Source organism: Sinocyclocheilus rhinocerous, unplaced genomic scaffold, assembly GCF_001515625.1.
Source record: "Sinocyclocheilus rhinocerous isolate Xijiao unplaced genomic scaffold, SAMN03320098_v1.1 scaffold711, whole genome shotgun sequence".
In the NCBI taxonomy this organism is placed as follows: domain Eukaryota; kingdom Metazoa; phylum Chordata; class Actinopteri; order Cypriniformes; family Cyprinidae; genus Sinocyclocheilus; species Sinocyclocheilus rhinocerous.
Genome location: NW_015641018.1, coordinates 1,609,016 through 1,632,632, shown reverse-complemented (window position 1 = coordinate 1,632,632; position 23,617 = coordinate 1,609,016). Strand labels below are relative to the sequence as shown.

Below are 23,617 nucleotides of genomic sequence, written 5' to 3'. Positions count from 1 at the left end.
TACAGTAAAACACTAATACTATTAAATATTTTTACAATTTATATTTTGAAAAATAACGGTTTTCTGATTTATTATATTTAAATATGTCATTGAATTTTCAGCAGCCACATGATGCTTCAGAAATCATTCTAATATGCTGATTTGCTGCTCAAGAAACATTTATTATTAGTTTTAATCAATGTTGAGTTGTGCTGCTTGATATTTTTGTAGAAACCTTTTGTACAAGATTTTTATGTTTTTAAAGATTGTTTGACAAATATAAAGTTCAAAAGAACAGCATTTGTTTTATGAATAGTTTTGTAACATAAACGTCTTTAATGTCACTTTTGATCAATTTAATGCATCTATGCTGAATAAAAGTATTAATTAAAATTAATTTCTTAATTTTTATTATTATTACTATATACATTTAAAATGTATTTTATCTTAAGCTGTGAGACCCTAATGCTCAACAAAGAAAAATATATTAAAGTATAGAAATCCTAGCGGCATCGCTGTTTATGAATATAAAATCAGTACTTATTACTGTTGGATGGGTATACATTATAATCTATGAACATTTTTCACTATTTTTGTGCTCCTGTTGTTTTTGTACAACCAGTATTTATGTGTGTTTTTCTTCTCCATCTATTATTGTGGTGTCTATTTTAGAAAGGTCTGCCCCTAAGTGGCTCGCCAGCTGGATGGTTGTCAATCAGGTGGTCTCTTCCTGTGTAAATGAACACCTGAAGCTATGCTGACTCACCGATGCCTTTATTTATGTGTGCGTATTTACGCAAGCATACATCTGCATACACACATTGCAGACGCTCACCAGCTGCACGATTGTTCATTCCTTGCCTGCGAAACGCCACCTACAGTACGATAAACTACTTTGATGTCGTATTTGGCAAGTCCGCTCACTGTGTGAAACGTCTGGTCTATTGATTTATGACCTGAATGTAAACAGAGCGTCCTGCGGAGCGCGGCCCTCCCCGTGTGCAGCTGAGCAAAGCCGCGATGTGTTCTGAAGGCTGCGTGAGTCAAGAGCACCTTGTGAGTTTCTCTCTAAAAATAAAGCACATTTAAAAACATCATCGCCTTCTGGGCCAGATTGGTCACCGGCAGACAAAACTAATCAATAGAATATATGCATGAGACGTCAACCTAATCTCCCTAAACGTCGGTCAGGAAGTTTCGGTTTTGAAAAGAGACGGCTGCTGGGAAAAGTACAGGACTTTTGTCCGGCTCTCCCGGACTCTGTCTTTCTGTCTCGGCAGACATGGCGCCTTTCATGTCTGCGTGGCGGCTGAGGAGTGAACTCTTCATCGGTTCTGACCGAGCTCTTCAGGGGCGCTGATGTTTGTTTGCTCTCTTCACGTCGGGGGGGATGCGTGTCTGTGGCGGCTCTCCAGCGAGAGGGATCGTGGGTGCTGCCAGCACCCTGAGGGCAAGCAATGATTCACTCTCAGCTTTCTGCTGTGTCCAGACTTCTGAGGCACAGGTCTGGGGCCAGATGAATACTAATCTACAGTGCTTGCCGAACATTCAACTATAAAGCAGGGGATAGTTGCTACTCTCACCACATACGGCACAGTCATAAAAATGAATAGCACACTTACATTTTTAGGGTTATGAGACTAATGTGCATTATATCTTAGGTGCACATGAATAGGCATTAATTGACTTTTTTTTTTATAATTGTATGGCGCATTGTTGGTGCTGCAATAATTACATTTATTATTATTATTATTATAGTTTTTTAATTTTATTAAAAATACTAGTTTGAGGGATAAAAAACAAAATATGCAGCATACACAAAAAAAACAACAACACAAATTTGAATAAACAAGAATGCAAATGAGATTATAGTATGACTTTAAAAAAAGAAGTATGTTAATAAATAAGTAAATGTTTTTCTTCTACAGGTTTTGAACAACATGAGTGAGTAATAATTATATATACTGTATAATATATAATAAAAGTTCTAAATTATATTACGCTTATTTTCTGGACTCAATGAGTGTATTTGGCCATTGTTCTCATTAATGCTGTGCAGTTATTATTATATATTATATTATATTATATTATAGTATATTAAAGAGTTCTTATTATATTATATTACACTTACTTTCTGGACTCCATGGGTGTATTTGGCCATTGTCCTCACTAATGCAGTGCAGTTATTTACTATTCTATTCTATTCTATTCTATTCTATTCTTTAGCGAGTTATAAAGTACATAATCTAGCACACTCCACGGGTTGTCTTCACTAACTCAATGCATTTATTTTATTGGCTAACAGGACAATGCCATTTCTACACAGCAGCTAGCTGGGTGTTTAAAGTTGTGTTGAAGGTCTCAGAAAGATGTCCTGCTAAACAAGAGGGACAGACAACACCACAGAGAATTTAATGGCTGTCATGCTCAATATCAAATAAAATAGCCTCGTGTCAACACCCTTGCCACTGCAAAATATTAAGATTTAATTTGCGCAAAATTGGTTTCACACCAAAATATAATCTCATTAAGCAGGCAAATAAATTACGCTGAGACAGCCTTGCGTTCTTTGTGTTGTTGACTTTCAACCTTAATATTTTTGAAGCATACACAGAGGTCTAAGCACATGGGAGCACTTGTTCAGTTTTTTCTTCTCTACATCGACGTATCAGATTACAGGTAGAGCTGGTTGATAGGAAGAGGAGTGTTCAGTCAATAACACGATTATTTTCTGTGAAATCACTCAGCGTTCTGGCTCTTTGTACGGTTTAGCATTTTTGTATGTGTGTGCAAGCAAATGATAGTGGTAAAGGATTTGCATTTTTGAGCACAACTCTTGGCAGGTTAGTCAAAGCAGATGCGTGTGCGGGAATGAATTTGGGGGAAATTTTGCACCAAAGCGATTTGCACCAAAGGGTCCTGAGCAGTTCTGAGTTAAATAACCAGGATTGCATTTGTCGGTCGTTGGGTTGTCAGATTTAAGCAGCCTTGCTTAACCCTTAGGGGATAGAGAGATGAAGAGAGAGAGAGGAATAGAGAGAAAAGGTATTAAATAATCAGTTAAAACCAAAAAGGTCATTGTTTACTTTTCTGTCAAACACAAAAGATGCTTCTTTTTTCTATACAATGAGAGTTGATAGCGTCTGTAAAGCTCAAAAGAGGACAAAAAGCACCATAAAATGTGTCCATACAACTCATGTGCAATGTTCCAAGTCTTCTGAAATATACACAATTTTTGTGTAAGAAAGAGAGAAAATTTTAAGTTGTTATTTGCTGATAATTTGCTGATAATAATGTTAAATCAAGAACTGGAACAGAGTGTTGAAGCGGAGAACCAAATCAGTCTGATTCAAGATTGAATCATTATTTTTTACCTATAATAGAAAAAAAAATAAAAAATTTCACCCAGAAATTGCTTATACATTTCATGATTAATGAATGCAGAAAGGCTTAAATTGTATTTTCTTGTAAAACATAATCCAATAATCTTTTATTTGGGTCATAGATGTGATGTCCCGTTTTGGTGTCTGCGTCCAATTACATTTGCAAAAGTAATATACATTATACATTATTTATATACATTAAAAGCATATTAAATACAAGTAAACTGTCTACTTAAATGTTTCAAATAACATTTGTGAAAATAAAATGTCAAAACAGTGCTCCATTTTCATTCAGCATAACAGATATATTTATTTAAAAATAAAACAACATACTTATTCTTTATTTAAAAATGAAACTTATTCTGATCTGTACTTAGTAAAATATATGAAAGGAAAAAGGATCATTCTAAATATTATTGTATTTTAAACAATTAAAAACTTGACAAATGGGTAAAATCTAGTAGTTTGAAGAATAACGTCAAAGTTTGGTAAATATTTAAAATGTCTGTAAATCATGGTAAAAATGTATGATTATTTTTTGCTCAGAAAAGCATAAAAATAAACAGGAGACATTCGAATGTACGCAAAAAATTAAACCTATTAAACTTTTATTGTTTGGATGCTTGAAAACCCCTTTTCACCTTTGTCTCATTTACAACTTAATGGATGGATGGATGGATGTACACTTCTTTTTAATAAACCGGTTTATCCAACTCACACTTTGGACAGATCTGGTTCACAATTTCAACTCATCGACTCAAGTGATTTGGTTGCAGTGATTCTTGAGTTAACAGCTCACTGGAGGGAAAGATTGTCATTAAAATATGACTAAAATGTGTTCATTAAACAGTGCTATCATATTGCAAGCATGTGAAAAAAAAGATGCAAGAAGGTTTTTTTTTTTTTTTTTTTCAAAATTCTCCTTTTATATTCCATAACGAAAAAGTAACAGCATTCAGGTTTGGAACAAGTGTGAATAAGTGCATAAATTTTTTTTTATTTTTTTATAGTTGATCTGTTCCTTTAAGAAAGAAAGAGTGATCTAGAGAAAGGGAAAAATAGCAATTCCCAGTTGGATTGTGTGAATAAAGCGATCATCATTAGCAGACTTGTTCATTGTGCGATTGGATCAAGGCAGATTAATGCAGCGATAGCGGTAGGGGCTGGTTATTTATACATTTCTTTTTGCTGAATAGAACAGTGAAGATTTGTAGCATTACACATGCCAACGTGTGACAGCGGCAGAGCTTTACAACCAGCGGCTCCAAAACAAACAGTCAGACACAGCAAAAGCAAGTAAACACACCAGCTGAGATGCTGCCTCACTCCTTCTAATCAGACAAGCGAGAAGTTCCGCTTTGATTTCCCATCGTGTCCCTTTAAATGCCTTCTTTGCAGGTGTGCTGAATGCAGCTCAGAAGCTTCGCTTCAAACGCACATTTGGTCCCATAGGCGGAGGGTGAACCAACTCCAGGGTAAGGCTAAAAGCAGCCAAATCTATTAACTACAAACATCATAAACCTGTCTTTTTAAGCAAGAACCAGACATGGGTGTCATGTAGGCTAATAAAATAAGTTTAAAGGGACTGAATTTGTAATTAATGTGATTACAATTTAATTAAAACATTAGAAATTGATAATTATATGACGTTTCCTTCCCACAGTTATTTAAACAGCAAATAATTTATGTACAGAAATGACATTATCACTAACTTTGATCTATCGCACTCTCAAAAAAACAAAACTATCGTTATAATCAGTGAAGCTGTCTACACTGCGAAATGAATCCCTTACTTACACTGTACGTACATCTGCGCTTTGTTGTTTATGATGAGAGAATTCGCGGAATTCAGTCATCGAACGTGCGCGCATTCAACAAAGCTGATGAGTTTCAGCGACGACTCATCTTCTGAACGCTTCTGATTGGCCATTGCATTCCTAAGCTCAACAGAATCGTGTGTGATTGGTTATAATGCGCAACACTGTAAAAACGCCTAAAATGAAATACGGTGCAACATGAGCAAATCTTAGTTTACTGCGCAGTCGACACTTTCTATTCATTTACACTTTGTTAGCAACAGACGTAATAGATTTAATTTGTTTGTGCAGGGGCATTTTTGTCCAATTTAGTGTCATTTTTGCCCCAAGACCCCGTGACCAGCCTTACACACACTCCGCCTATGTTTGGTCCAAATTGCTCATCATTTGCAGTGATCACAGCGAGGTCAAACCTTTGACCATTGCCACCTAACTCGAGCTTCTGCTTCTATTTGGCTTCTCTATCATTTTGACAGATACATGATACGTGATCAGTATGTTAAATTCCTTTTCTTTTTCTTTCTTTCTTTATGTATGTATGTATGTATGTATGTATGTATGTATGTATGTATGTATGTATGTATGTATTGCCCTTTTGATTAATTTTTTGAAATATATAAAAAAGTAATGAATATATTTGGAGCCGGCACGCTTTTTAAAATGTTTTTTATAAGAAGTCGTATGCTCACAAATGCTGCTTTTATTTTAATAAAGATACAAGTAAAAACAGTAATCATGTGAAATATTACAATTTAAACAATGTTTTATTTTAATTTATCTTAAAATGTAATTTATTCCTGTGATGGCAAAAGCTGAATTTTCAGCAGTCATCACTTCAGTCTTCAATAAATGTGGAAAAATAAAAAATGTGGATCAAAAATATTTGTAAACCACAATATATATTATATATTCTTGATGAATAGAAAGTTCCAAAAAGAACAGCATTTGTGTAAATTATATATTTTCTGTAACAATAAAATAATTTGCTGTCACTTGTGAACAATTTAATGTGTCGTTTCCAAATGAAAGTATTAATTTCTTAAAAAAAAAAAATCTCACTGACCCCAAATTTTTTTAATGGTAGTGTATCGTGGCAAACACACTGTCAGATAGGATAATTAGTGTGAAATTGGGTAGGCTTTGCTCCTCAGGAATTCAGAAGATTTAAGGTCTAAGGGAAGTTGGTCATATCATTTTTTTTTTCTTCACAGTAGGACAGGAGTGGCTGATTTGAAGACAAGTTTTCTCACAGATCTTCAAAGTCTTGAGATGGTGTAGAAGATTTCTAATGGAAGGTTTTTTTCTTTCTAGCCTTTTAAGTTCTAATTTAGACAGTTTCTCATTTGCATTGACTGCAGAGTTTGATTTACTGGGGAATTTCACATGGAGTAACAGTGAAGTGGCAGGACTTCAGAGAACATAGGAGGACGGAGCTGAGTGAAGACAGCGTGCTTGCATATTACCTCAATTTTACACTTTCAGGGGGTCATTTTCTCTCCCCCAAAAGAGACAAATTAAATTCTAAATGTAGGATTGAGAGAGTGAGTGATAAGTGAGATCATACTGTTGACCTTGCTTCCTCGGCTGTGATGTAGAGTATCAGATTAAAATGGTGCGTGTAGCATGTTCAATGTGCTGTGCTGATAAGCTGTATGGTAATGACAGCATGGTTGATGAAGCAGACAGGAAGTGCGCTGCAATTTGCTCTGCCTCGTGTTTTCATTATTCAGTTCAGTATAAGGCCAAATCAGGATCTGACATGTAACAATCTGTAACTGGACTAATTATGCATTCATGGGGGTATTAAAAAATAATAATAATAAAAATAAAATTCCTTACAGCAAGTTAAAATATATTTATAGAATATTTATAAATCTGTATGTATTTTTTTAGAATGTGTCATGTATATATTACACTGTTTAAAAGTTTAGTTTTTTATGCTCATCAAGGCTGAATATATTTGTTCAAAAATACAGAAAAACAGTAATATTGTAAAATATTAGCATTTAAATGAACTGTTTTCTATTTTTAATACATTTGAAAATGTGTGTGTGTGTGTGTGTGTATATATATATATAAATACATACATACACACACACACACACACACACATAGTTGTGCTCGTAAGATTACATACCCTTGCAGAATATGCAAATATGTTAATTTTAACTAAATAAAATTCCATGTTATTTTTATTTAGTACTCTCCTGAATAAGCTATTTCACATAACAGATGTTTATATATACTCCACAAGACAAAATAATAACTGAATTCATAAAAAAATTCTGATTATGAATTCTGAATAATGAATCTAATTTGTGTTGTTTCCTGGAGGATCCACAACTGTTTTTCTCTTTTGTGATAGTTGTTCATGAGTCCCTTGTTGGTCCTGAGCAGTTCAACTGCCTGCTGTTCTTCAGAAAAATCCTCCAGCTCCTGCACATTCTTTGGTTTTCCAACATTTTCTGCATATTTGAACCCTTTCCAACAGTGACTGTATGGTTTTGAGATCCATCTTTTTACACTCAGGGCAATTGAGGGACTCATTCATAACTATTAGGCCTATTTAAGGTGAAAACATTTACTGATGCTCAAGAAGGCCACACAATGCATTAAACTTTTGAACAGGATGATGATGTGTAATTTTTTCTTATTTTGTTTAAAGATCTTTTCTTTTTTCATTTGGTGTACTTAAGAAGCTACATAATACTTAAATGTTTCCCAGAAGACAAAATAAGTACAATTTACCCTGATCATCCAATTAAAAATTTTTACACCCCCCAACTCTTAATGCATTGTGTTGCCTTCTTGAGCATCAGTAAATGTTTTCACCTTATATAATAGTTATGTACGAGTCCCCCAATTGTCCTCCATGTGAAAAGATGGATCTCAAAATCATACATTCACTTTTGGAAAGGATTCAAATATGCAGTAAATGTTGGAAAACCAAAGAATGTGCAGGAGCTGGAGGATTTTTCTGAAGAACAGCAGGCAGTTGAACTGCTCAGGACCAACAAGGGACTCATGAACAACTATCACAAAACAGAAAGACAGTTGTGGATCATCCAGGAAACGACACACAGTATTAAGATTCAAGGGTATGCAAACTTTTGAACGGGGTCATTTTTACCAATTCAGTTATTATTTTGTCTTGTGGAGAATATATAAACATCTGTTTTGTGAAATAGCTTAATCAGGACAGTATTAAATAAACAATAACATGCAATTTTCATGATCCCTCTTATTTTGTTAAAATGATGAGTACATTTATGAGCACAACTGTGTGTGTAGATAAATTTGTATACAAGAGTTGACAGTGGTTTTAGTATCAGTGGTTGGGTTATATGTGATTCACTTGCAGTAGTCAGAGTGTCTTCACTTTGTCGTGTATCAGCGTGTGTTTGGATGTGCATTCACATCACCAATCCGTTCCAAGCGTTCAAAACACGAGCCATCCCAGCGGCTCACTTAACATGCACCTCACATTGTGTGGTTAACCACAACTGTTACGAAGCAACCCAACACTGTGACAAATCAACAACAGACAGGCGCCCAGCTAATTGAGTGGGAGAATTTGGTGCAAAACATTGTTTGCCTTGGGTCACAACTGAAAATTGAGGCAGCAGAAGGAAGAGAGAATGAGGGGAAAACCAAGAAGAGAAAAACAGAATAGAGAAATAAACAGAAGGCTAAATGAAGAGATAAAGAGAAAAGATGTCAAGGGCAAACAGATGGGTTGCCACATCGGGGTAAAGTTGATTAGATCACATGGAGAAGATTTTCGGCCAGATATGTGAAATGAAGTCTGAGCTGCTCAATGCCTAAAAACAAATCCATATTTGACTGGCAGGGGAGCTCTGCCACCTCCATAATGCCCTTAAATACGGAAACCTCATTACTTCATTATCAGAGTGAGTCACGGAGCACAAAACATCAGGGTTGGTGTCCTACTGAGATGCAAGTCTCAGAATGTGTTTGGGAAATTACAGCAATAAGAGCATTTCCGAAAACCGCTTGCTTATTAGCGCTTGATAACACATTAATAACATGTAATTCTTGAACTGGATTGGTTAACACCTTTCCATTTTTTCCCCAGTTAGTGCAAAAGTAGGGATTATTAATTAAAAAGTAGTTAATGTAGCTTGCAATCCCAGTTGATACAGTATTATAACTTTTGTTTGGTGTAAAAGTATGCTATATTAACTTTATTAACACTTTATGCAAAAGACTGCATTAAAGCAAGCAGCTTTACAGTATTAAAAATGAAAAAACAGTGTCAGTGTTACTTTCAGTTTCAGATCTGTGTGTGTGTGTGTGTGTGTGTATATATACACATATATATATATATATATATACATACATACACACACACATACACACACACGCACAAAGAAAAACAAGTAGAATGGAAAAAATAGAAAGCTAGTGTTAGTTTTTATATATATATATGTAAATATTTTAGCAAATTGCAAAAGCTGAATATTCAATCAAAGCCTACTGATTGATCAGTGAAATAAGTGGCGATTAGTTGATTAATCGTCCTAATAATCTTTAGGTTACCGTTTTGTTCCGAATATAAGACAAACCTGATGTCTTTTGTAAAGAAAATGCTTTTATTTGAAAATAATTTTCGCATTTTAATTTTTTAATTGAAAGTATGGCTAAAAAACACTGTCTTACATTCGGAACAATACTGTGATTGATTTTCAAAATAATTGTTTGTTGCAGCACTTATGTAGTTTGCAGTCTCAATTGATACAGTTTTAAAACATTAATTTGGTGCAAAAGTAGAGGGTTATGAATTGAAAAATGTATGTAATTTGCAGTCTCAATATCATTTTAAAACAATACTTTAGTGCAAAAGTAGAGGTTTATGAATTGAAAAGCGGTTTATGTAGTTTGCAGTCTCTATATAGTTCCAAAATGTTACTTTGGTGCAAAACTAGAGGGATATGTATCAAAAAGCGTTTTATGTAGTTTGCAGTCTCTTTGTATACTGTAGTTTTAAATTTGTACTTTGCTGCAAAAGTAGAGGGTTATGTATCGGAAAGTGGTTTATATAGTTTGCAGTCTCTATATACTGTAGTTTCAAATTGTTACTTTGGTGCAAAAGTAGAAGGTTATGAATCAAAAAGCGGTTTAGGTAGTTTGCAGTCTGATTTGATACTATGATTTGATAACATTCAGTTGGTTTATAATTCCAAATTGAGGGTGGGAATATGACGCAGTGCTCGTCTAGCCTGAAGATGAGTGAACAGGGCTGAATTGCAGACTCAGGGTGTAGCTTTTAATCTCAGGGCACTGAGACCGAACTCAGCAGGCGAGCTGGATCTGTCTTCACTGCAGAGAGCCGAGTGATCTAGACCGGTCTAAACTCAGTGGTACTCCAACTAGACAGACACAGAGGAGCAGCCGGGCATGAACTGACCATCACATCAAGCCAAGTGAGGTATGGTTTGGAAATGTCAGTCTCCTCACTTGGGGACAGAAGGGAAGTTGGGAAGCAATAAGTGTGGCGGCGTGTGTGAGATGGGACGAGTGGGCACAGCCAAAAGTAGCCACCGGGGCTCTGCGATCATCCAGACGGCTGGAGTTTCCAGTGACAGTGTTGGAAGAAGGACTTCAGCAGTTCGGAGCTTTATTGAAATGGATCTCGGAGGATGAGGTGAGGGGTTAGATGTGAACGCTATGTGTTTTCTGATAGAAGAACGAGACAAAGTCTTCCACTGGCAGCAATTTTAAACAAGACATGAAAAGACATGTAGGGTTGGCAGAGCTTGGCGATTTGAACCAGGTGCGCTATATCTCAAAGTCTGTGGTGAAACTAGCTTATTATTCAGATTTAGAAAGTGCAGTAAGGCACGGTGGAGTTTAGAGAATACAGTACTTCTGCACAGTAGACACTAGATTCAGTTTTGGGTTAAAGAGAAACATTCATTTTTTTGGCATGGAGGCATGGAGCCGCCTTTTTTTTTTTTTTTTGAAGTTTTTTTGTTTTTGAAAAAAGTATTTTATCTCACCAAGGCTGCATTTATTCAATCAACAGTACAGAAAAAGTAACACTGGGAAATAATATTACAATTTAAAAGTGTTTTTTATTTTATTTTAATGTATTTTTAAAATGCAATTTATTCTCATTATGCAGTGCAGCCATTACTTCAGTCTTCAGTGTCACATGATTCTTCTGAAATCATTTTAAAAGTGTGGAAATTGTGATACTATTCCACAAAAATACCATTCAAATGTTAGCACTTTTTAAAGAAATGAATGCTTTTATTATGTAAGAATGTGTTAATTTGATCAAAAGTGATGCTAACGCATTTATGATTTTACAAAAGATTTCCATTTCGACTAAATGCTGTTCTTTTTATTCAAAAAATAATATATGAATAACTGGTTTCCACAGAAATATTAAGCAGCACAACTATTTTCAACATACTGTAGATAATTTTAAGTGTTTCTTGAGCATCAAATGAGCATATTAGAATGATTTCTGAAGGATCATGTGACATTGAAGACTGGAGTAATGATGCTGAAAATTCAGCTTTAACTTCTTATAAATAAATGAAATTTTAAAACATATTGAAATAAAAAAGTTATTTTAACCTGTAAAAATATTTCACAAAATGATAGTTTTTACTGTATATTTTTTCAAATAATCGCAGCCTTGGTGAGCATATGACACTTTTTCAAAAATCTTACAGACCCCAAACTTAAGTGTAGATTTGTCATGCTTAAAAAACCTGAGATGTTTAATTTGATTGATTTTCAATAAAAAAACAAAACAAACAAAAAGCATAAGATTAACCGTGTCATAATTGGTGTTCAAATGTATAAATAAATAAATTAATCAGTAAAACTTTGAAGAAGTGCACAAATCTTCATATCCAATTTCTTGAATCTTGAAAAAATCTTGAATCCCAACAGGAGTTGACTTTGAACTTGATTCCACACATACAGTACAGAAGGCCTTGTTCTATGTGCGATACCTGCATGGGACGATTCTATGGACTCTGGCATAAATATTCTTGCCTGGGTCTGAGAGGGCACTGGGGGCTGCAGTAGACGGCACTGGTGGTTATGAGCAGCATATAATCTCATTTGTTTCTGATAGTGGTCCATTAACTGCAAAGCCTCTGATCTTACTGTATTGGCTCTGTGCTGCGCTATAGTGCAGTCAAGGCCAGTCCCTTCACTAATGGAGACGCGACTCTTTTGCTTCCAGTGGAGCCAGGCGAGCTCGCAAATGGCATGCATAAATCATGCATCCCACACCGCAAAGCACCTGTTAATAATGGACCTGTTAAAAATGCATGTGGTGAGGTACGGCCCATCCTCCGGGCGCATGCGGTGGGAACGGGAGGTTGCGCAGGGTAAAAAAGCAAATAGGTGAGTTCCTCTCTCGCTTTCATCGGCTGCATTGCCGTAAGTGATGAATAAATGTCTCGTCCTTTCAAAGCAGTGGCTTAAAAGGCTGTTGGGATGCATAAACAGCAGTGAAGCTGTCATTCATTTACTTCCCCTGACAGCAAATGACACAACAGGCCACGGCCGTGTGTTATTGTATCTCACGCCTGAACAGAGTGATACTAAGTGAGTCATTTAGACTTCTGCTTCATCTAGGCAGCGCGAGGGGGCGGCTCCCTCGCTGACCATTAAAGTCAGCACATCAATTGCGAATAATGAGTAAGACTAACATGAGGGCTGTAATAGCAGATCCCTGGGTCTCAGGCCTGCGTGAGTTGTGTAACGGCGTGGAGGGTTCATAATCAGCAGTAATGCAGAAAGGTGAGGAGGTCCAGCCAAGGGAATTCAAACCATTTTTTTTTTACTGGTATTTCTCTAATATAATACTTAAAAGAAACAATTATATGCTTTTTATAAATTCTACTAAATAAATAAACAAATAAACTATAACAGTCATTGAATTATAAAGGAATAAAAAAGAAATATAATTTATTTAAAATGAATAATTATGTATTATAATGGCTAATAATTATATTATTATTAATTCATTATTATTTTTTGAATAATTATGCCTTTTTATAAATGATGCACACTATCATTAAAAAAGAAAACTATACAAAATAATGGAATTATTGAAAAAATATTGCATGAAAATATTATTATTATTATTACTGTAGGGAATACTTGTATGTCTTTTATAAATAATGCACAGGATCAGAAAAATAAAATTACAGCAATCATGGAAATGTAAAATAATTAGAGATAAATAATTTCTTGTTATTGTTTTATTGCTCACATCTACAAGCAATGCCGTGATAAACAGAGTCGGCCATAACATCTGCTACACAGCTGCAAGGACAAGTGTCCACTTTTCTTTCTTTCTGTATAGGATCAGGCTTTTGAGCAACATTCTCATTCAGACCGTTAGAAATTATATTTGAGACTATTCATATTTATTCATGTGCCCAGTATGTTGACCAACTGTAGAAAATTGGGTCAGAAATGGAGCATGATCCCTCCCCATTATGTGTTTTTCCTGTGTTCACAGATAAAGTAATTGGATCTCAGCTTGACAGAAAACAAAACAAAAGAGAAAATTGGCAAGATATTTGTTTTGTTTCTGAAAACCATGTCTCCATGGTACGATCGGCATTCATTTGTTGGTGTTTTTTTTTTTTTTTTAATGCCTGAATTTTTCAAAATTATTGTTTGTTTAACCCCCAAGCAGCACATCAAAGGAGGATATGAGAGAATTGTACCTGAAAGAGAAATTGGCCCTGAAAAAGTAGTGAGAGGGTTTTGAATAGCTGTCATTTTTCTTCAGTCTTGAACAGCACAAGCAGTACTGTAAGAGATATCAGAACAGCCACAGACTAGGCACGCATTATGAAGTCTATGAAATTCAGCCCATTGTTTATGCATTAGTCAATAAGATTCTAGTTAGCAGGGTTGTGTGCCATTCAGAAGCCAATGCAAAGTGCCTTTTAAATTTCAATCTAATTCTGGAATTTGAATTGAGGTAACAAACATGATGCAGAATTACAATTTGAATTTGATTTTGAAGTTGAACTTTAAACTTCACTAAAGAGTTTTAGGGGAAAAAGAAGTTTGGAGGTTTATCGGTTAATTGATGGATAGATGGATAAACAGATGGATGGGTTGTTAGATGGATAGACAGGCTGATGGGTGGGTGGATAGATGAATGGAGAAATGGAGAGAGGGATGGTTAATAGATGGATGAATTGTTAAATGTATAGTCACTAATGGATGGATGGGTGGTTAGATGGGTAAATTAATGATAGATAGATAGACGGATGGATTAGTGTATGGATAGATGGATTGTTAGATGGATAGATAGGCAGGTGGATAGATGGAGGGAGGATGGATGAAAGGTTGAATGGATGGATGGATGATTGACAAAAAAGGACAGAGTTGGTGGATGGATGGTTAGATAAAAAGAAAAATGTATGGATAGTTGGATGGATGAGTGGATAGATAGATAGATAGATTATTAGACAGATAAGTGGATAGATGGATGAAGAGAGGGAGGGATGTTGGATGGATGGTTAAACGGATAGACACATGGATGGATGGATGGGTGGTTAGATGGATAAATTAATGATGGATAGATGGATGGATGGATAAGCTGGATTGTTACATGGATAGATAGGCAGGTGGATAGATAGATGGAAGGAGGGAGGGAGGGAGGAATGTTTGATGGATGGATGAAAGGTTAAATGGATGGTAGACAGAAAATAAGACAGAATGGTGAATCTATGGTTAGACAAAGAAAAATGGATGGATGGATGGCTGGTTAAATGGATAGACATGCTGATGCATGGATGGGTAAATGAATGATTGATAGATAGACAGATAGGTGGATGGATGGATAAGCGTATGGATAGATTGTTAGATGGATAGATAGACAGGTGGATAAATGGATGGAGGGAGGGAGGGAGGAATGTTTGTTGGATGGATGGATGGATGGATTGATGGATGAAAGGTTGGATGGATGGATGGTAGACAGAAAAAAAGACAGAATGGTGGATGGATGAATGAGTGGGTGGATGGATAGATAAGTGGATAGATGGATGGATTGTTAGACAGATAAGTAGATAGATGGATAGAGGGAGGGAGGGAGGGATGTTGGATGGATTGATTTATGATAGACAGAAAAAACAGAGAATAACTTTATGGATGGATGGTTAAATTGGATAGACTGATGAATGGATGATTAGATGGATGGACAGACAAATGGAAGGATGGTTTGATAGATCAATTGATGCTAAAATGGACAGACAGAGAGACAGACAGACAGATGGTCAATGGATGGATGATAGATAGAGGGCAGTTACACATGTTTTGTCATTTTGCTTGTGTAATGAGCAATTATAGTTAGGTTATGAACCTTTATGAAACTTTACCACCAATTTAGAAGTGCTGAGCTAAAATAAATCCTCTGGAAAGTACAATTGGACTAAAACAACAAATGATGTGCTGGGCTTAAAGCTACATGTGGGCTGCTTTATTCCGACTGGTGCATCTGAAGCCAGCAGCATGTGCTTATAGCAGATTAATCATGAGAGAGCACGGCCCAGACCCCTTCAAACATCAGCAAAGCTTCTTTTTAATGTTATTTGTAGCTGCATATATGTCTAATAGTTGTCTTATGTAATCGCCAAAGTGTCAGCATGCCTCAGCATTTAGCCTTGGGTCCTCGCCGTCATCCAGTGGCACAAATCTAGTTCTGACAGGAGGAGGGAACGCTGCCTGGTGGGAATTATCACACCTCACTGGTGTGGCTGCTCCTCATCCTGAGAGCTTAGTCAGGCCATCCTCATATGAGGAAAAACAAAAAACAACCATAACACACAGACTTGATATGACCTGCGCTCGACATCTAAATCCTAATCCTTTTTGCTGGGATTGTGCAGTATGCATTATTTAGCGCTTCAGGGTCATTTAATCAGTATGAGTCTCACTTCAAGCTTCAGTGGGTGGCAAAATGTAGTCGTTCACGGTTCTGTAAAAAACGGTAGGCGAAAACAGTGGCACTAGCAGAAATAAACAGTTGAGAAAAAGTACAAAAGGGATATATATATATATATAATTTAAAAAAAAATTTTCATCCATTCATTCACTCATTTAAAGTAATTATAGTAGTGGTTTATTTTGAATAAAGCATGCTTTCAATGTTGGCAAAATTCAGGGAAACTTTCTGTGCGTCCATGTGTGGTTTGATCATCTTGTGATGTAGCAAGTTTTTGGGGTGCAGGCTAGGGTTGCAAAGGGGTGGAACATTTCCAGAAACTTTCCAAAAATCCCTGGAATATTCCCCAAAATCCTGGAAAGTTTCCAAAATTTCTGGAATGTTTCCGAAATTTAGTGGAAATTTTCCATCTTTTTGCAACCCTAGTACAGGCCAGTATTTCCTGCACATGACAGCAACCACAACATGAGACTTGATGTCTGATTTACAAACAAATGACTGAGTTACAAATTATGAACCGTTTATGAACGTTTGTGTGTAATTGAGAATAATACTTTTTGTTTTGTTTTTTTAAAAGCTAACAATTACATGAACACAGTAATCACAGTAATCTCTAGTAATACCCAAATCGAATACTTATATGCCTTTTATTAATGATGCACAATATATTAAAAAGACAAATGATCTAAAATAAAATGATAGCAATCATGGAATTTTAAAATAATAAAAAAGAAAAATATATTTTATCATTATTATTGAGATGAATTCCATGTTAGTTTGTATTCTAGATTTATTTATTTTCTTTTTTGATATATATTGGTTGATGTTATCATAGTTGATGGTGATTCATTTGGCTCCCAAATGTTTCATTTGATGAGTAAATGGCTCTCTAGTCATTATTTATTTATTATTATTTTTTATTTATTTATTTATTAATTAATTTTAGTTTGAAGCCCTGTCTAAGATATGCAGTACAGCGTCTGAAATTGCTCTTAACTCACATGCATCAAGTGAAATTTCGGAAATACGTTTACCTGAGTCTTTTCAATTTAGCTTTTAAATAAAATGGAGGCTTATAAAAGAGTTGAGACACTTAATTATACAGCATATTTAAGGGCCGCATTACCTGGTCATTAAAAGTGTCACTTAGCAAATTTAGAAAATTAAAGAGGCACTATTAACATAGCCATCAAAAAAAATTTAAATACCATCTAAAGGGGCTGTGTACCAAAACTATTTCTCTTCCAGTCTGAGGAAAGCAATGAAATGAATAATTTTTCAGAAGCCATTTATCACCGCTAATTGCGAAAGCTCGCGTTATCAAAAGCTAGTCAATTATTTTTTTTAAGGAATTCTTGAAGTCTCACTGGGGTGTTTTTCAGCTGCTGGAAAGAGAGACAAAATTAGTAGCTGAAGGGCTGCAAAACCATTTGAATGGTTCACTGTTAATTTTAGCGGTGTGAGCAAGAGGCTTCGATTTCCCCAGCGCTTTGTCTGTTCTCTCTCTTGCTTTGTGGTTTTAGAGTTTAGGGTGATTGCAATTTAGCTCCAATTGTTACCTCAGCCCTGGTCCAGAATGTAGCATTTAATTTTTGGCTTTGCCCAATTGCTGAATTACAAGTCATATCAAGTGTGCTTAATCAATGGATATGTTTCTCTTTTTTGCTGTTCTACCCTCTCAGGGAAAAATAGTCTGTTGCATAGCAATAATGCATAATACATTTCCTGGCATAAAGAAATATTTTGGATGTGATTACTGGATTGCAGTTTTCATGTCACCATTATAATTGTTAATTAATTTACTATGAGTTTTGCTTCTGAAGTTGCTGTCACAGCAGTAAATACTGTCATTTATTGTGATAAATGTAATTGGACAGTGCAAGGATCATAAACACTAACATTAGGGATATGAGCATATGCGCAAACATAACATCACTCAAGTTATGATACGCATGATACAAATAATACTTCATAATTCATTACATTCAGATTTCCCAACTTTTTTATATGAGACACCCATTTTATGTATTTTTTTTCTGTATAAACACATTTTTTCCTGCCTACTATTGTAGTGCATTTTTCAATGCATTTTAAATGTATTTGTACAGCACTTCTATAATGTGTAAATATTGTTACAGAACAGCTTAATAGATGTAAATGCCACAAAATGTAAAACATTCTTTCACAAATAGTATTGGATGCGATTAATCGCAATTAATCGTTTGACAGCACTAATATAAACAATTTTGAGTGATAAGCAATTGCAAAGTTACTTCATTGCCAGTGACTGCTGTTCAGTTTTGTTGTTGGAAAAAGCTGGTGTAATAAGTGCACATGCTTCATTTGGGCATTTAATGAAGGCTGACTGAAGAACAACCAGTTTATATCAATTATGTTTTGAATGCCATATGAGTATTTTCTCCTTAAAACTGTAGTTTCCCAATGGCAGTCCCAGAAACGCGGTTTGAAACAGCCCTCGGTTTGCTATGTCACAAAATTCAATAACCAATCACGTCAAGGGATAGATTCCTATCATTAGCATATCCCTCTCTCCGTTTATACAAACGTGGCGAGCATAGAGATCATAGCATAGAGATCGCATGCAAAATATACCAATAAGATTACCAGCACAAAACCAAAAATAAAATAGAGCAAAAAACCCATGAAGCCGTGGTTTAACGTGAATTTAGAAGTGCTAACTTGAATAATAACCCGCAGCAACAGTGTAAAAGTAGCCCGGAGTCAGACCCACCTCTCCCGCATTGGCGTCCGCGCTTCACACGCATTGCTCGCGGGCGCGAATTAAGAATCACAAACTTGGTTGCATTCGAGTCTCCAAGGCATTTTGAGGACACAACATCGTCAAGTAAGTAACTTTAGCGAATGTTACTGTATCCACTGTAGTTGTCCGCTAGTAAAAACATAGTTTTATCAGTCATTATCCGTGGATCAGGAGGCCCTGGTTGCTCTGACTGAGTGGAGGCGGGGCTAATTTGCGTATTCATAGATCTGCGTATAGTAAATGAGGCAAGGGTGTAGAGTTACATTCAAGCTATTTTAAGGCATGAGAAAATTATTTTCACAAGAAACAAAATTTAAATATGTAATTTTGATGATCAAAAATGAGTTTTAAGGGATACAATTTTTGACTACAGGGGGACTTTAACAAGACTATTTAGAATATGTAATTTATAATTTCCAAGAATAAAGAACACAATAATAATAATGATAATCATAATAATAGTACTTATTATTATTATTATTATTATTATTATACAATGTAGATTTTCTATCTTTTTTATTATTCATAAAGAAGTGTCAAACTGTGAAAATTCTATATTTATTTATTTTCCCATCATACTTTCCAAGAATAAATAAATAAAGAATACATAATAATAATAATAATAACAATAATAACAATAATAATCCTTATCCTTTTACTATGCATAAAATTATTTATTTTATTACAACCTTTATTTAAATAATAACAATAATAATAACATTTATTATTATTATTATTATTATTATTATTATTATTATTGTTGTTGTTACTATTATCGTTATTGTAAGTTGAAAATATGTATGCATTTATTGAATTTTTAAGATGTACATAAATATGCAACACTGCTATTCATTTTGAACTTGTATTCATAAAATGAACACTTTTGTCATATTGTCTTCAGAGACTCACCATTGCATGGTGTTGTTCATAGTGTTGTGTTTATTCAAATTTATCTTTGAGGTTTTTGATAACTTTTTCTGTTACAATTCATTATTCATTTTGCCATTTTTCGTGCCTTTTCAAATATAGTATTTGGCTTCATGCACATGATGTGTGTATTTGTGTGTGCGAAAGAGAATGTGTGACTGAGAAAGGGAAAGCAAAGAGAGTGGCATCAATAGCCATTTTGTTGCCGTATTCTCTGCAGCTTTGAGTTCTTCTGAGCATTTATACGGAACGTCGCAATGCAATGTACCTTTATGTGCCACGGCACACAGGTCTAGTCGAAACCTCATCTCTCGCTCTCTTTCTTCCCTAGAATGCATGCTGGGATGGAATGATGAATTAGACGGCACCTATACAACTACACCTGCTCGCCCGCTCCATACATCACAGATTTCTGGTGCGCTTACAGGAAGCGTCTTATCTGCCTTCCATGTACTTCTCTCTCCCATAAAGTATTCCTCCACTGCTCTGCATAGCTAACCACTCACCTCTTCCCCATTGATTTTTTTGGGCTGTGTTCACCTGCCTCGGAGTGCCAGAGTAATGTGTTGATTCAGCAGCACTCTCCGAGTGGAAAGGCCATGGAGTATCTATGGCAACAGCGAACCCAAAACTCTTCATAACAGTGACAATTTTCTTCAGCTTTAGTTCCTCCTCCGGCTCGCCGTGTCTCTTCCTCGTGTCTTTCCACGTCCCGTCCAATATGTCAGCCGGCTCTCCTTTTGCCGCCAAATTCTCAGCCTCTTGAGACTTAATGGGCTCATTATACACCAGGCTACCTGTTGCTGTCAGCTCACAAAACCCACCGCCATCATTAAGATCAAACGTCTGTTCCACCCTGAGGGGTCACAATGCTGAACATTTAAGAAGGTAAAAGAGGTCTTTGATGAGATAACCCTCCCAAGCTCGTTCGCCTTTAAGCGGAATTCAGCTGGCTGGTGGTTGAGGCGTAATAGCTTATGGAGTGGATGTGGAAAGTCTGTAAAAAAGGTGTAATTAGATCTTTTAGGGCTCCAGAGAGATGGGCTGGATAATGGAAACCAAAACGCGGTATCTCCTCCCCATTATGGGAACGTTTTATGAGGTATACATCCATTAAAGACATGAATCTACCTGTAAGTGATCAAATGGAGAAAGATTAGAGCTTTTACGCGACGTAGCACCTGCTCACCGATCCATTTAGTCAGACCGGTTACGCCAATAAAAAGTCGATGAATCTAATAGAAAAGTACGATTCGCTTGTTCTTCCCGGCTCCAGGAGCCATTACAAGTATGGAGCATGTTAGATATTTATCACATTTCACAACACAGAGCAAAAGATCTTTGGCTAAAAGGCATCTTTCTGAAGGCAAAATCCATTTGAGATGTCGAGCGCTCAGGTTATACTATCCGCACGCTGTTGATTTTTCACCGAGTTTAAACTCATTATGCTACCCGAGGGGAGCTCGGAGCACTGCGCGCTTGATAAATTCAGCCTCTTCTCCAAGGCTTTTCTCTCCATCTCCAGCGTGCAACTCTGGCAGGTGGAGGGAAAACGCGCAAAGTTCTGGGGCCGAGCAGTTTTTCCTGCCCTACGCTGTCAGGAAATGAGCAAAAGATCTTTTTTTTACATCAAAGAAGATAGATCGCTTTGGCTTGGTAACCCAACCTGATCAGGCTAGTGTCCCGCGTGGGTCGGAATACAAATGAAGCGGACCAACCAGAGATGGTTTACCTCTGGCTCGCAAGGACGGAATACGATTTCAAAGTCGTTACGTTTTTTTTTGACAGCCTGCGGAGAATTCGGGAACCAGACGGATCTGCTTGACCTTGCGTCGGATGAGAAAAACACAGGCTCCGCTGCACTTCCTGTCGCATTTTGTCTGGAAATGTATTCATCAAATGTGAAAATGAGCTGAACTCCTCCCACTGCCTGCTCACTGCGCTGACATATTGGGTTGTTGATATCGGCGGGGCTGTGCGCAGCGGATACAGGCGGAAAACGCTCATTGATCAGTTGCTTCAGCAGGGTCAGGGAAATCTAGAGGTGCCAGTGCAACAAGCTCTCTTATTACTCATTACTCTTACGACTGGGTCAGGGTAATTTAGCTCTGAAAACACGACAAAACACAACAGGTGCCAGATTCCAGGTGCACGTAGGCTGAGTTGAGGAGAGGTTGGATGTCACTCCAGACGAGAGTAACACATTCATGAATCAAATTACTCAGCTTGAGGTGACTGCAGAAGGTTTGGTGTACTGCAGTTAAAGCAACTTTATTACAGTAATTTTATTCATCAATGTATTTATCTCATCTGCTGTAATGATGACAGTTTTTATCTATTAAAAATGTTTATTTAAAAACAGAGCAATTACTTTTTAAATAATTAGTTTTTTTATAGTAACAATAAGAAAAATAAGTAGTAGTTACAAATTTATTTCTAAATAGTCTGAAAATGTTAAACAAATACTGTAAAAAAAAAATAAATGTAACATTACATAATGTAAGTAACATTTTATATCATAATTTGATATTTAATAACATTACATGTTTAGAGCAGTTACTTTTATAAAAACTTTCATTCATTTTTTATATATTTACTACTACTACTAAATTAATGTACTTTTCATAAATCAAATCATTTTAGTTTAGAATATTTTATTTTTTATAAATAATATTATATATGTTTTCTATAACAACAACAATAATAATACATATTTAAAAAAAAATTAAATTAATAATAATTATTCAGTTTTGTAACTTTTATATAATATTATAGAAGTATTAACAACAACAATAATAATAATAATAATAATGAATGTATTTCCATGAAAACAATGTTTAGGTAAGCAAACATTTTTGGTTATACAATTTTATATGTAAATGTTATATATGCTTCAGCGCAATTACTTTTTAAATACTTTGATTAAATATATTTAATGATTAAAAAAATACTACTACTAATAATAATTAAATCTAGGCCACGGGCCTGGTCTTTAGAATCTCAACTGACCAAATATCACTACAGCATTCACAGTGTTGCTTTGTTGAATATATCATACATACTCAGTATTTCCCAACCTTAGTGAGGATTGCTATTTCAGCACCACGGACAGGTCCAGATAGATGCAGCCCAACTGTGCTGCTTTGCTGGTGCCAGGAGCCTGCTAGGAGCCAGTTGACCCCTTTGTGACAGCATAAACAAGATTTAGTAGGAGCTCAATATATGCCTTGCCACCTGAGTCTCTCCACCAGCCTTGTATAATTAAAAAAAGTCTCTCTGTGTGCTGAAAGATCCATGCTTTTCCAAAATAACTTGGTAGTGAGCGAGTCTTATTCTCCTACAAATGCATATGACTTTCTGATCAGCACTGCTATTAGAGGCTGCTTCATTAGAATTTATTTTTTATGGTGAATGGTATGATCATGCTGTGGCAGAATGATAGGTTTTACTATACCTTTTGTGAAATGCTTTAATTTTGTGTCAAAGAATTTTTGAAACAATAGTACACACTTTGTTCTCAGTTATTGTTGACTTAGTGTAGTGTACCGTTTTTGACATACTGTATATAGTCGTTAGGCATAAGGCGTCATTTGCCGCTAATTCAGTTTCAGTGTTTAGCCAAGGGGGCTGAAAGCTGCGCTTCAAAAACCCGTTTATGGTCGCAAAGGACGCTTTTAATTTCAGAACCAACTCTCTTCTCTCCCAGATTCATTACAGTTTGATGATATCAAATGATTGCCCCCCGCTCCAAAAACAATAGGCTGCTGACTCC

At 35.8% G+C, this 23,617-nt stretch overlaps 1 protein-coding gene across 1 annotated transcript in view; it reads left to right on the top strand.

Annotated features, from left to right (window-relative positions):
- The window catches only part of nlgn1 (neuroligin 1), a 310,713-nt gene that overhangs the window by 50,441 nt on the left and 236,655 nt on the right, over nucleotides 1–23,617 (top strand). Inside the window, exon 4 of the mRNA XM_016570031.1 lies at nucleotides 20,177–20,260. The gene's annotated coding sequence lies outside the window, so the exon portion shown is untranslated. The remainder of the gene's footprint in view (nucleotides 1–20,176; nucleotides 20,261–23,617) is intronic.